The sequence below is a fragment of the Pseudochaenichthys georgianus genome, chromosome 1, assembly GCF_902827115.2.
Source record: "Pseudochaenichthys georgianus chromosome 1, fPseGeo1.2, whole genome shotgun sequence".
Lineage (NCBI taxonomy): Eukaryota > Metazoa > Chordata > Actinopteri > Perciformes > Channichthyidae > Pseudochaenichthys > Pseudochaenichthys georgianus.
This window is the reverse complement of record NC_047503.1, coordinates 35,855,721-35,870,720: the sequence shown is the minus strand read 5'-3', so window position 1 is coordinate 35,870,720 and position 15,000 is coordinate 35,855,721. Positions and strand designations below refer to the sequence as shown.

The window sequence follows — 15,000 nt, the reverse complement described above, 5'->3', positions numbered from 1 at the left end:
TCATCTTAACACACACACTAGCATGCACCCCCCCGTGCGTTATAGTTTCTCCACTGCAAGGCTTACCAGGTTGAAGACGCCCTTTATCTGCAGTTGCTTCAGTTTCAGCCTAAAGAGAAAAACAAATTGAAGGTTAGCTGGGTTGCAAAGTTTTCACAAAATGATCAGAGAAAAAAGAAAAAAAACTCCCGCCATTTGCGGTTCGAATTTTCCAGAGAACTTTTGCAACACAAACGTTCCACTTTGAGATATAACTTAAAGCAATATAAAATACTGTCTTACAGGTTTAAATCATTTTTCAAGTGAGGCAGATATTAAATCTAGGCTAGCTAACAAGAGCTCAAATCAAACTAACACACCATGCGACACAAAGTGCATTAGATGCAGAAATGAATAACAAATCATTTAAATACTGTGCAAAGGCAAGAGGTAACTTACCAGAGTAGCGCGGTCAAATTCCGGCAGTGAGACTCGAGAGCACGGTGGACAAACTTCTGGAAGTTTGAGTGATTTCATCCGAGGAGCTATAATGGCGGACTCAAATGAACAGCAGTGAGACACGTCGGGGGCGGAGCACATACGTGATGAAGTTAGAGAGATTCAGTAAAACATTTGAGTAAAATCCCCAATATGACCCAAAGTGGAATAATACTGTATGCACAATATTACAAATCAGTTCATAGTCATCAGAACATTTGCGGTGAAATAACTTTTATAAATCTTTGGGTTAAAACAACCCATAAAAACAAATATTTAACATTAACACAAACTTTATGTTTACCACAAATATCCTTTTTGATTAAGAAATGAGGTTCCATTCCCAAATTAAACACAATGAACCAACCTACCGAGCAGACTTTCAGTGCGGAGGATTCCTATAATGGCGGCCACCACAGATATTTTTTACCGGGCAAAAGCACCCACAATGCAATGCGCAACCAGTGTTGCCAGATTATGTGAGGGACACAAGGTCAAGGAAAAAAAAGCCCAAAAGAAGTGAAGTGGGCCACATGAGCACTTTAAACCTATACAGCAACTATTAGAAAATAGCAGATCACAACGTGCCTCAACGCGATGCATTGTGAGCATGGACTGTTTATATAAATATATAAATATGGTTGTGAGCTTGTAGATCTGCTATTTTCAAATAAAATCTTGGGGGAAACTTATAATAAGCAGACCTGGCAACACTGTTTTCAACGGAAAAAGTAATGTAAAAGTCGATTACAGTACTTAAACAGTAAATGTTACACCACATTGGCCGTAATTTTACAGATTTTTCTTAGAGTGTAAGAAGAAGATGTTTCTACAATAATGTGGAGGGAGAGTCTTCTCCAGTCAGACTGAGAGGCTGATACTACAGCTCCGTGAGGTAAAGGACTCTGAGTGTTTAGATAGTTAACTTAAGTCTAAGTTCAAACAGTTTGGTCACAATTTATGTAAACACATATTTCCAAGGCACTACTTTATAATTATTGGGATAAACAGGTTTGAAATCATTCTAATGTATAGGCTACTATAGGACAGTAACCAAAAATATCTTTTAAAACTGGAGAGATAAAAAATAATGCATAAATAAATGTTAATGTAAAATAAGATATGAATGAACAACACAAATAAAATAAGTTACATTAATTTGTTATTGGCTATGGTAGGTTATTGGTTATGTTCACATACTTATTTGATTACATCCACTTGTCTAAGATGACAACAGAGACTTTTCGACCCCAAAACCAGCTGTTGACTTGTGGATGCAAGCAGCTAATCGCAGACTCAACCAGAGAGAAAGTAGCAGGCCTACATCATCAGCTACCATGTCTGACAGAGAGGAAGACAGTGAGGAGAACAGTCAGGAGGGTAGTGATGACGGCTTGTAGGATTACTGGTCGTGCTAATGTTGTCTTGTGTTCACCTCTGCATGTGTGTTCTGTGTTCACCTCTGCATGTCAAAAGTTACGGTTTATTTCATTTTAAGGATGAGCACCAAGCAACATCTCCAGGGTGCTCCTTTGAGAACTAGGGCAAAAAAGTGATGTGCCCCCTGAATATAAAAATGTTTGTCTATTGCCTCTCAAGTAATTAGCTGCTTTGGCGTGGGGGTCCTGCATCACCCTGCTCAGAGTTTATTTCAGAAAAAATGACCCATGCACTGCAGATTATCACTTTTGTTAATTTCTCGTTCACAGTTGTTAATTGTTTCATTACCACAGCTGCTTTTAATTTTTTTATTATTTCTTACTTACTTGACAGTCCAACAATTATTTTTTACTTATAGTGAAAACCACCCTTGGATGATGGGTGTTAGTAGACTAAAAGATAATACATATAATAAGTACCTGTATCAAGATTGATGCAAAACCAGTGACATTTACCTTTTTAGAGAGGTTTTAGAAAAAAAAACCTCCACCTCTGAGGTGATTTGGGTGGAAATGGGCGTTTTTGCCGTTTCTCTGAACCCATTGGCGATTTTGATGATTGACATCTCTTTTTGAACCATTATAGCCAATAGAATCGAAGGGGAATTTCCACATACACGCCAACGTTACCATTGAGACTTGGGGGCTATGCACACTCAGTTTGCCAAAAGCGAAACCATCTTACGAAAACTGAAACTAGGTTTATTGCGGATGGATTATCAGAAATAATTTCAAAGTGACACAGACACATTGGATTACCTATAGATAACCTTCAGCAGCGGTTTTGATCGTTTAATGCCATTGAAGACAACTTTTGATCAGACAACGACAAAGGTAAGACATATTGCCGTGTGTGCTACCTAATGCCACATGTTGTGATGTCCTGTTTTTGTTTATAATGTTGCGAGTTCTGATCATGAGGAGTGATGATACAGATACCTATCGATTCTGTGTAATCTCACAATGCTAATCGATATGTTGGATGTGCAGTTACGATAAGTAATAAGGGTGTTTATACTGTGTTTTCTGTGCTTACGGCGTTAGCATTTTCTCGCTCGGGGCTAATTCAGAGGCTCAGCGTTAGCCTTGTGTTTTTTTTTGCACCAAAAAAAAGAAATCTTCAGTTAGCTGAGTGTCTTCCCGTTACATGGATATGAAACATTCATAGTTTATGACATCCTAAGAAGCCCTCAGACACTGTTGATTGCAGATGCTGTGGTTTCGGACCCGCCGAAGGGTCCGTGGGGGCTTAAGAGGTTAAGTGACTGTTGTTTTGTATATATTGATTGTTGTGTTTTATCTTAATGTGGTGCATATGTGTTTTGATTGTGTATATATAGGATACATATTTTATACATATTTGTATAATTGTATTTTTGTATGGGATTGTTGGAAACGTCAATTCGATCTCTCTGGGCCTTTCTCATTTCACTAATTTCCCCTCCTCGACTCCTATCCTCGTGTCTTAGTCCCCCCACAGGAGATGCGAGCGGAGGAGAGAGGAGGGGAAGCAGCAGGCGGTTAGAGAAATGAGAAATCCTCTCTGAGCATTCATTTTAAAGAGACGGTCCATTAAGGATGACAGGAGGCACAGTAGGCCGCTAGGTGAACCTCGAAAAGTCCTTTAGAAAAGAAATCCCGCTCCACAGAAGTGGAACTACATAATCTTTAGTTCATAAAAAAGAACGAGTCATGCTTATCCACCAAAAAACAGTTTGTCGCTAAAATTCCTGTCAATTCTCTAGGCACGTAATTCTTGGCTGAACTAGTCCCTTCAAAGCGTAATAATATCTTGGTCAAAAGTAGTGCCACGGTTCGTCACGTGATCGTGCTACAACCAATTGGCTCGCTGCATATTGCCAACAGAAGTGAAAGATGGCCCGCCTACATGGTTACGCTAAACCAGACCAAATGGATTCTAAACAGTGCTGTATGCTTGTCATGTTTTGTCATATGTCTTAATACATCACTAAGTCCGAGGTATTGCGTTATATACGCGGTATTTGTGAGAGGTTTTACTATCTGAGAACAGAGTTGACCATCGAATCAACATTGGCTAGCAGCGTTATCAGCCAACTCCAGCCACAACACATTCCTGGACTACCATGTTCGCATCGCTAGGTTCATTGGCTGAGCTTGTGGATTATTCCATTAGACTGAGGACTTTTTGTCTGTCTGTTGTTTAGTGTTACCCTGTACACGTTAAATGCACTCTTAAAATAAACATGACTTGATTTCATACATAGCTGCGTCCAAGAAGAAGGTTAACTTGTTACGTTAAGTAATTTAGATCAATAAATGCAGTACTTATACCAATGACCATTGATTCATTTATTTACTCATTCATCATATAATAATTTGATGAATTACATTATTATTATTTATAGATATTATTATATAATATAGATTATTATTATAATATATATATATATATAATATATCTATAATAATAATCTATATATATCTATAATAATAATATAATATCATCAGATCCTCCTTCGCACTCTCCAAGAACTTGGAGTTTTTCAGGCTCTGCACTTTCCCTCCTCACCTCATACATCAAAGACCGCACCTACAGGGTTACTTGGAGAGGGTCTGAGTCCGACCCTTTGTCAATTAACTACAGGGGTCCCTCAGGGCTCTGTTCTTGGTCCTCTCCTCTTCTCCCTGTACACAAACTCGCTCGATCTGTCATTAGCCCACATGGTTTTCATACCACTGCTACGCTGACGACACCCAATTAATTCTGTCCTTTCCCCGCTCAGAGACCCAGATCGTCGCACGCATCTCTGCTTGTTTAGCTGACATCTCTCAGTGGATGTCCGCTCATCATCATCTCAAGCTCAACCTTGACAAAACTGAAGTGCTTTTCCTTCCGGGAAAAGATTGTCCCTCTCTTGACCTAACTATCAACATCGGCCCCTCTGTTGTTTCCCCGACTCAGACTGCAAGGAATCTGGGGTGTTATCCTAGATAACAACCTGTCCGTTTACTGCAAACATCGCTGCTTACAACCCGCTGCTGCAGATACACCTTTTCAACCTCACGGAGAGATACGCCCACAGCTGACCCAGAAAATCGACGCAGGTTCTGGTCCCAGGCTCTCGTCAGCCTCACGCCTAACTACTGCAACTCCCTCCTGGCTGGTCTACCTGCATGTGCCATCCGACCTCTGCAGCTCATCCAGAATGCAGCGGCTCGTCTGGTCTTCAACCTTCCAACATTTTCCCACACCACGCCGCTCCTCCGCTCCCTCCACTGGCTTCCGGTAACTGCTTAGAGATCCACTTCAAAGACACTGGTACTTGCGTACCATGCTGCGAATGGATCTGGCCCTTCCTACAATCCAGGACATGGTTAAACCGTACACCCCAGCACGTGCACTACGCTCTGCATCACCAAACGACTCGCTGCACCCTCGCTGCGAAGGGGGACCCAAGTTCCCATCAGCAAAAACACGTGGGTTTGCTATCCTGGCTCCCAAAATGGTGGAATGAGCTCCCCATTGAAATCAGGACCGCAGAAAGCTTACACACCTTCCGGCGCAGACTGAAAACTCATCTCTTCGACTCCACTTCGAGCGATAGAATGACTACAAAGAACTGCTAACAGAGCACTTATATACTAATAAAGGACTGGCTTATCTAGAGCCAGTGTGAGCAGCCACTTGAAACGATTGGCTCTTTGAAACCTGATGTTCTTATATGATTCTGTTTTCCCTCAAGGTTGTGTCTTCCTGGTCGAATGTACTTATTGTAAGTCGCTTTGGATAAAAGCGTCAGCTAAATGCAATGTAATGTAATGTAATGTAATGTAATATATATATATTTATTATTATTATTATAGATATATATAGATTATTATTATATATATATATATATATATCTATAATATAATCTATATATATCTCTATATAATATCCTCTCTCTCTTCTCTTCTTCTTCTCTCGCTCTCTCGCTTCTTCTTCTCGCTCTATCCTCTCTCTCTCTCTTTTCTTTTATTAGTGCTGTCCAATTCTCGCGTTAACGGCGGTATTAATTTTTTGCTTAAATGCGTTAAATATTTTAACGCATTTAACGCATGTGCAGAATGGCCCGCCCCATACGTGCCACCAGTGGCAGCGCCAGGGTATGGCTGGGGTAGGCTACACCCATACCAAGAAATGGCTTAGCCCCACCATGAAAAATGATGTTAAAGTAAGCAAAATAAAGTCTGCCAACTCGCGCGAGTAAATTGCACACACCGCAGTTAGTAAGATTGATTTCAGTAGCCACGGTTTTGAAAACTTTTGTCACGGAGTGATCGTCTTCTCAATAGAACATCTTTGATAACGGCGTGGTGTTGTTGCAGGAAGTCCCTACGGAGACTACTTTTGCTGTAGTACAGGGCAGAGCCATATAATAGTAATAATATGGCTCTGGTACAGGGGTGCACATAACTGGTACGCAGGTTATGTGCGTAATCTGAAATGCGTACCGTCACTTGTGTCACAAAGCGCATTTGCGTACCGACGTACTTGTGAAGCTTTTCCAGAAGGCGGTTAGATCACCGGACGACAGAGTCGGTCTCCGTGTGCACCCACACACCTATCAATTCGACTCCCCCTTCACTGGAGAACTGCGCTAAAACAGCTGAATCACAACGTTCACACTGTGTGGTCACGAAGTACTCCACTAGCGCGCCCCCCCCCCCCCCTCTCTCGACTTTCCTGAAGTACTCCCCCGTTGATAGAAATCAACACGTAATGAATTAAGACCCCACGTTTGATGATTGATAGGTGTGTGGGTTGTCTTTCATTTTGACACGCAGAAAAATGTTATAATAAACATAGATACTGTATGTTAATGGATATATCCGCCTTCTTTCATTTATCTTTCCATTCCCACAACAATATACATAAATAAATGGCATATTTTGGACATAGTTCGAATGGTGATTAATCATGATTAATTAATTTTTAAGCTGTGATTAATCTGATTAAAAATTGTAATCGTTTGACAGCCCTAATTATTATTATTATTATTATTATTATTATTATTATTATTGTAATATGATAATATTGTATTTGTAACTTCAAAAGCAATGCCACTGTCATGGAGGGTGTACAGTCTGTTGATGTTGTTGAAGACCTGCAGTGTGATATTGGTAAAATAATCAACCTTTTCGTGCTTCACAGACGTATGCATGTAACAATGTTTGTGTGTTGATAATTTTGACTTTTTGAGACTTTCTGGTGCGTTTTCCTCGTCCCCGCTACTCGATGAAATCATGGCGGTCGCCATTTTTTCCAAATCTGTTTGTTGATACCGGTATATGCAGCTACTCAATTGGTGTAGCACGATCACGTGACGGGACCGTGGCACTACTTTTGACCAAGATATTATTACGCTTTGAAGGGACTAGTTCAGCCAATAATTACGTGCCTAGAAGAATTGACAGGCATTTTAGCGACGAACTTTTTTTTGGTGGATAAGCATGACTCGTTATTTTTTATGAACTAAAGATTGTGTAGTTCCACTTCTTTGGAGCGGGATGAAACGATAACAGGGTTCACCTTATGGCCTACAGCCCTCTGTCTGATGGACAGAACTGTGTTCATGAAGACTTATATATTTACTTTTAATTCATTCACAGTGCGGTATAATGAGACAATAACAGGCTACAGATGTGGACATATACACATATATTTATATAAAATATATACAATTTCAGAATAAAACAAGTATGAGAGTACTCACAGCATAATAACATAACACTATCAGAGACTAGATATCCCCCCCCTCTGTCCGTCCGTCACAGACAGACACACACCACACACACCACACACACCACACACACACACACACACACACACACACCACACACACCACACACACACACACACACTGTATTTTATTATGTGAAGCACAAAATGGTTTTAGACAAATCGACTCTTTGTTTGTAGATATCTACTAAACTAAAGCAAATAAAGAGAGTAATGTAGGCCTGTTATACTGAGTGATATATATTATACACACTTCTCTGCTTTCTGCACGGACCTCACAGCTGTTCTCACTGTAAACATCGCGTTGCGATGAAAGCAGTTAATAAAATAATATCCAGGGGATGCATGCAGAGCTGTCATTGGCTGAGATAAGTCCGGCCGTGCGTCTCGACTCTTTTAAACATCACTGTTGCCGGAAATGCATCCCTGGAGGACCCATCAGTGTATCCTCAATTATAGCTCCTCCAGAGAGCCTCCTCGACGCTCGATCCTCGGTCCTCGATGTGCATTTAGAGAAATTAGATGTCCTTCAACTATTTCCGGGTCACAACCGGAGGACCGAGGAGTGGAGGAGGGGAAATTAAGAGGCTTCTCAATTCTTAAATTTCCCCTCCTCGACTCCCCTCCTCGACTCCCCTCCTCGAGACTTAGTCCCGCCCACAGGAGATGCGAGCTGAGGACCGAGGAGGGGAAGCAGCAGACGTTTAAAGAAATGAGAACTCCTCTCCTCTGAGCGGTCATATTAAAGCGATGTCCGTTCATTATTACGTGGCAACAGCTGCATCAGCTGTCGAGTGTTTTGTCATAGCGCTGTATTGTATAATCTCTGTTAGATCAGCTGAACATTGTTCCCCCACATATTTACTTTGAATTAATTGAGAGTGCGGTATAATGAGACAATACCAGGCTACAGATGCGGACACACACACACAAATATATTTATATAAATATACAATTTAAAGTATGAGAGCACTCATAATACGTAACACAATCAGAGACTGGATATATCCCCCCCCGCTCTCTGGTCGCTGAAATGGGGAATTGAAATTACGGGCCAAAAGTTGTATTTACAAGTATTAAAAATAAGCAGAGGACACCAAACCAACTGAGACCCGTCTGTCCGCCGCATCTACGCACTGTCCATTACAACACACCCATACACACTGTACCACACCTACACACTGTAGGCCTACCACACACACCTACAGCTCCTAAAGCATAATCAGGCTACAGCCGTTGTGTATTTTATTATGTGAAGCACTAAATGGTCTTAGAAAAATATCGACTCTTTGTTTGTAGTTATCTAGCCTAGTAAACTAAAGCAAATAAAGAGAGTAGGCCTGTTATACTGAGTAATATACATTTTACACACGGCTCTGCTTTCTGCACGGACCTCACAGCTGTTCTCTCTGGAAACATCGTGACGCGATGAAAGTTTCTAAAATAATATGCAGGGTATGCCATTGGCTGAGATAAGTCCGGCCGTGCGTCACGCCTCCACCGTTCCCGGAAATGCATCCGTGGAGGAGCCGTGGAGGAACCATCAGTGTATCCTCGGTTATAGCTCCTCCAGAGAGCCTCCTCCAGAGAGCCTCCTCAACGCTCGATGCTCGGTCCTCGGTGTGCATTTAGAGAAATGAGATGTCCTTCAAAATGGCGCGCTGACATTCTTTTCCGGGTCATGACCGGAGGACCGAGGAGTCGAGGAGGGGAAATTTGAGTATTGAGAAGCCTCTTTAGTGAAATGAGAAAGGCCCTACTGTATGTCTGTACACACAAACTGAAAGATTGACCTTAAAGTTGACTTTGATATCAGGAAGAAAATCAGGAATAGAGTAACAGGGACATATGACTGGAAGTGAAAAGACTGGTGACAATGAGACACAGGTGGGGATGGTTTGGGAACATGAACAGGTGAGTAGGTGGAAAGCCACAGGGCAATCTGGTGGACAGGTGGAGAATGGCAGGTCTGGAAAGTTACTCAAAATGCAAGACCTTGGAGGAAGTGTCCAGAAGTAAAGGGAAAGAGGCAGAGTAATCAGGATTAAGGTAAATAAATGAATAAACATTAATGGTTTTGGAGAAAGCCATGTGATTTAATCCTTACCCAATCTCTATTACATTAGATGTTGTTTTTATCGTGGGTAAGCATTGTGCGTGTATTGTATTGCTGTTTTTCTTCGTAAAGTCTGTTTGGAAAAGGAAATCTTTACAGTAAGGCAGGTTTTCTGAGTCAATTAATCCATAAAACAAATAACCAACAATCAGTAAATCAATCCAGTTCTTTGCGTTTTGATTATCTGGTATTTAGACATTTATTTTGGGGTTAAAACAGCTTTATAAGTCCGTCTTGGTATGCACAGTTTGGCTCATTGTTGACACTGAATAAACTTCTTTCATGTTGCATTCATTACGAGTCATAAGCATCTGCTGAAGTAACAAGTTGGAAGCCGGATCTAACCTTTAATTGAATAGTTGCGACACGTGTGAAAACGGAGGGAGTTTGTGTAAATGACAGGCCGCTGTAACTCGTAGAGTGCTGGTTGTGAGGGGGCTGAAATTTAAAGAATCCACATGACACATTGATCCTTTCTGCATGAATTTATTTCCATTCTCCAGTAAATGCACAACAAAATGAGAGCGTTGAACGAAAACATTGTTATTTTATTGTTATGTTTTGTCCTAGTTGGCCAAAAAGGAATTCCAACTAAATGCTCTTTTAATTTTAGAAATAAATGCACATCGTAAAAGGGCAAGACAATCAAAATCATTTTACACTGAAATACATGTTTTTGGCAAAGAGTATGTATTGTATCTTCAGTGGTTTGGTCTGAATTCTCCACACATTCTATCACACAGGAAAATGTGTTTTGTTTCAAAATATTTGTGCAAATGAGAGGTTAGCGTAAACAAAAATAATCACTCATTTTAGCAACTAATTGTGCCTGACATTGCATGTGAAAGCAACGGACAACATCTACTGCTTTTCCATCAGTGTGAATTCTTATTAGGGAATTTAATTATCAGTAACTCGGCTAGTCAGTGAAAAGAACTTCAAGATGTTTATTCTCTGCCAAAACTACTAAATAAATCCACTGACTCAGTATCTCACACAACAGGGGTGTCCATAACAGACAGCATTGATGTATCACCTTCATTATGCCACATTAGCTAGACTCAAACAATGACCAAAGAGCTAATGAGAGGGAGAGGAACTGGCCTAAAAGGGAAGTTTAACAAGTGTTGTGTCATTAATCTCAACCGGCTCTTTACGTCTCTGTTTCCTGTTGACTCACACCACTCTTTAATCTGGAAAGACCAAATTAAAAGCAATGCATGCGCATCAAAGGTCTGTGCCACCCAAACTCTTTACCACAGTCACCGGCTCTTTCACTTCAAAAAGAGGTGGGAAATCGCCATCCTGACAGCATGTGCTCTGCAGACTTTATTATTATCATTATCTGTAAGATAAATTACCTAAAGAGTCACTAACTTTCAGTGTTCCAATCCAATAACGTTACCCTATTCAGTACTTGATGCATCAAGGCTTGACTTGAAGGATTGTAGGGGAATTTACTTGAGAGCATTTGGGACTGATAGTGTTTCACGAAAGATATGACCAGATTTGGTCTTAAATAAATGTCAGATTTAAGCATAAAATCCAGAAATGAATTAAAGTTGGGGTAGGTAAGTTTGAGAAACCGGCTCGAGATACACTTTTTGTTATTTCCATGGAATGCTCTTAACATCCCGATAGCAATGAATATCTGAAGTGCTTTGACAAAAAATCCATACCGTCATCTCTGGAAGCTGTGGCGCTGTAAAAAGCACGACCAATCATTTGAGCCGGCCCGGCTAAAATAACTGGATGGCCTACCTGCCTGTCAGCCTTCCATCTGTGCACAAACTTATCTCGTGCCCTCATTGGTCATGTGCGCGTTCGTGTGTGTTGGAGGACAACCCTGTCTCCTAAAAATTACGTTCCCACAGAACTAAACTGCATTCTCAATTACGTTTAGCTAGAAACGTATTTACTCCCACGTTACGTTAGTTATGAACGTATCTCAAATACGTTTATTTTCTACATATCTTCTAGAAACGTATTTTCTCCCACGTTACGTTTGTTATGAACGTATCTCAAATACGTTTATTTTCTACATATCTTCTAGAAGCATATTTTCTTCCACGTTACGTTAGTTATGAATGTAACTTAAATACGTTTATTTTCTACATATCTTTGCCATTTATTGTCTTGCTTATAATAATGATAATTAGTTATTTATAAATCATTTTAGAGCACACCTTTGAAATCGACAATCGGGCTCGATATATGGTTAAATTAAAATCAGTAGGCGAGGCTGTAATTTCGCCAGCTGTTACGAGTTGAGCGAGGCAGAACATAATAGTTTTAACATGCCAAAAAGCTGCTGTGTCGTTTATTGCACCTCAAACATTAAAACAAATCCAGAGTTACGTGTTTCTGTACTTCCTTTAAGAAGAAAGGACAGTAACAGAAGATCTCTGTGGCTTCAGGCTTGATCGCCGTTCAAATGACAGCGCTGGTTTCCCCAAAAGTGGGCGGGGCTGTAAAGTGAAGTAGATTTACTCTCATCTATTATTCAAAACCATTCTATTTATTCTAACGTAAATTACATGCCAGTGTTTTATCTTTTATTTATTTGTTTTTATTTTAAATCGTATAATAATCTGACTTTTTTTCCGTCTGTGAGGAAAATAAATGGGGCTCAGAGCCTCAAATACTGAAATCTGTATTTTTTAAAATCTTTTCCTTCTAATTTATTATTCTTTCTAAATAACACACTGTTATTTACTCAACAATAACACACAATTATCCTTGTTTTTATTTATTCATTTAATTCTATAATCTTGGGCTTTTTAGCCGTAAATAAGTCACCGGAAACAGACGGGACATTTTGAGCGATACACACCACAAACCCACTAAACTGATTACCCAAGATCCTCAGCTTGAAGCTTGTTGATTGGATGTTTTAGCCGCAATGCACGCTGGGATATGGTGTTGATATGATATGGAGATATGATATCCGACAACGAAAAATAAAATAATACCTAATTCAGAGTGTGCTTGCTTTTCTCTTTGGAAGTCATCACATAACGGCATTGTAATACACGGTTCGGCTGCATTAAATATTACACATCTGCCGTAATTCTTTATTTATAGAGAGACAAACAGGAGAACTGCTGCCAAAACTGAATACTTGACGTGGATCATAAATATATCAACAATTAAAAACATCTTCAATTTCTTTTCACAAAATACATCTCCTTGCAGTATCAATAGTAATTCGGCTGACTTTTATATTTAATCCAATTGGTATATTGGTTATATTTACACCATAACGGTGCACAGCTGAAAAAAGGACTTGTAGTTTTTAAAGATATTACTGATTTTCTTTGAATATAAGAATCTAAATACTGAGTTGAGAGAATAGTCAGGGGATTTGGGTGATGGGAGACACATCTATGGAATCACAATTTCAATAGCTTACTATTAAATGAAGGATAGCCTATGCCTTTCTGTCTGTGATGTTTTACAAATCAGATATTAATGTGAAGAAGTAAAACAAGAGAAATAGTATAGCAATATCCTGTAAAATTACGTAAAAACATGAATACAATTACACATCTTCAGATGTTATACATAAGTGTCTACACTAATAATACAAAGTTATTATATATGCTGTGTGTACCTTGTGTGCACCGCCTAGTGGTTAAAGCATGTTATTGAATTATTTTTGTTGAATAATCTTATTTGATCAAAACAATATTAAGAGTACATACTTTCATAGGGGGAAAGTAGAAGGTCAATGATAGAAATATAGAATATAAAAAGTCAAGAAGATACTAAGTGATCTCTACAATAAAACAGTTTAGTGCTGGATGTTCAAAGATATTAATAGGAGGATGTGCAAAACAGAAAAACGAATTAACCTTTATTAACACATTAAAAATACTTTAGGTTAAGGTCTTCTTTTAAACAAGAAAAAAGCTCTGGGGGTATCTATCTACAGATGAATATTAAGCCTGACAAAGTACTTAACGTCTAAAATATTGCTTTCCTGCAATGTTAACTATGTTGAAACACTTATTTTAAATGATATTATACACATTAATTATACTCTTATGTATGTAGATAGAATAAGAAATGTGCAGAATATGACAGTTTAATGGTGGAGGTATACAGTACACACATATTGATAGATGTCTGTTGAGGAACCTGCGACCCAAGTTGTGTATAAGATCAATACACCTTAGAAAACCTTGAAATCTTGAAAGGGATATGCAAAATAGCCATTATACAGTTTTTAATTAACTATTAGTAGATAATAACGAGTAATGAATATACTTTATAAAGATCTGCAGATAAATGTTTAGTCTTCTCAAGCACCAACTATCAAATATCTCTCCTGATTGTTGGCACTTGACAATCACCTTCCCTGAATTGTATTCAGGTGTAACTAAAGTCTGCTTTAAGGGTGTTTATATTCCACATCATTAATCAGAATCTGCAAAGTAACTAAACTAAATGTAGTGGAGTAAAAATACCAGGTTAACCTCTGAATTGTAGTGGAGTAGAATAACAAAGTAACAATGAGCTGTCGTGTGGGTATATATTAATGCTGCCCATTATGGATACAAGCGATTTTCACACATTTAGTAATTACATGTTTTAAATTGTACACACCAATGTGTTTCCTATCGCCTAAACCTCCAGGGCTGTACACAGTTTAATACTGTCAATTTCTACATTTGGGAAAAACGTCTTTTAAAACTACAATTCCCAGTAGAGACGTGCCATAGAGAACATGTTGCGAAACACAATAGCCAGCATGTGTAGTTCTGGTGGGCGTTCGAGTCCAGTTTTGAATAGTCTGCCGTGTTTCGTTCCATTTCAAAGAGCTGACGCTCGGCGTAACCTTGGCGCAACATCACGGGGTTTGTCAACGGACTGTAGTCCCAAACGATAGCTGGGGATTATGGGTAGTGTAGTGTCTTGGGCCATCCTAAATCTCGAAATGTCCCGTCTGTTTCTGGTGACTTTATTTACGCTAAAAAGCATGCTAAATGCCCAAGATTATAGAATTAAACGAATAAATAAAACAAGGATAATTGTGTGCTATTGTTGAGTAAATAACAGTGTGTTATTTAGAAAAGAATAACAAATTAGAAGGAGAGATTTTAAAAAATACAGATTTCATTATTTTGAATCTCTAACCCCATTCTTTTCCTCAAAGATGACAAAAAAATCCGACATTATACGATTTAAAATAAACAATAAAT

The 15,000-nt window shown here is 39.2% G+C and overlaps 1 long non-coding RNA gene across 1 annotated transcript in view; it reads right to left on the bottom strand.

Moving 5' to 3' along the window:
* Nucleotides 1–89, bottom strand: part of LOC117455053 (uncharacterized) — a 5,310-nt gene extending 5,221 nt beyond the window's left edge. The window contains exon 1 of the long non-coding RNA XR_004553062.2: nucleotides 67–89. This is a non-coding gene — a long non-coding RNA (uncharacterized lncRNA). The remainder of the gene's footprint in view (nucleotides 1–66) is intronic.
* Nucleotides 90–15,000: the final 14,911 nt, after the last annotated feature.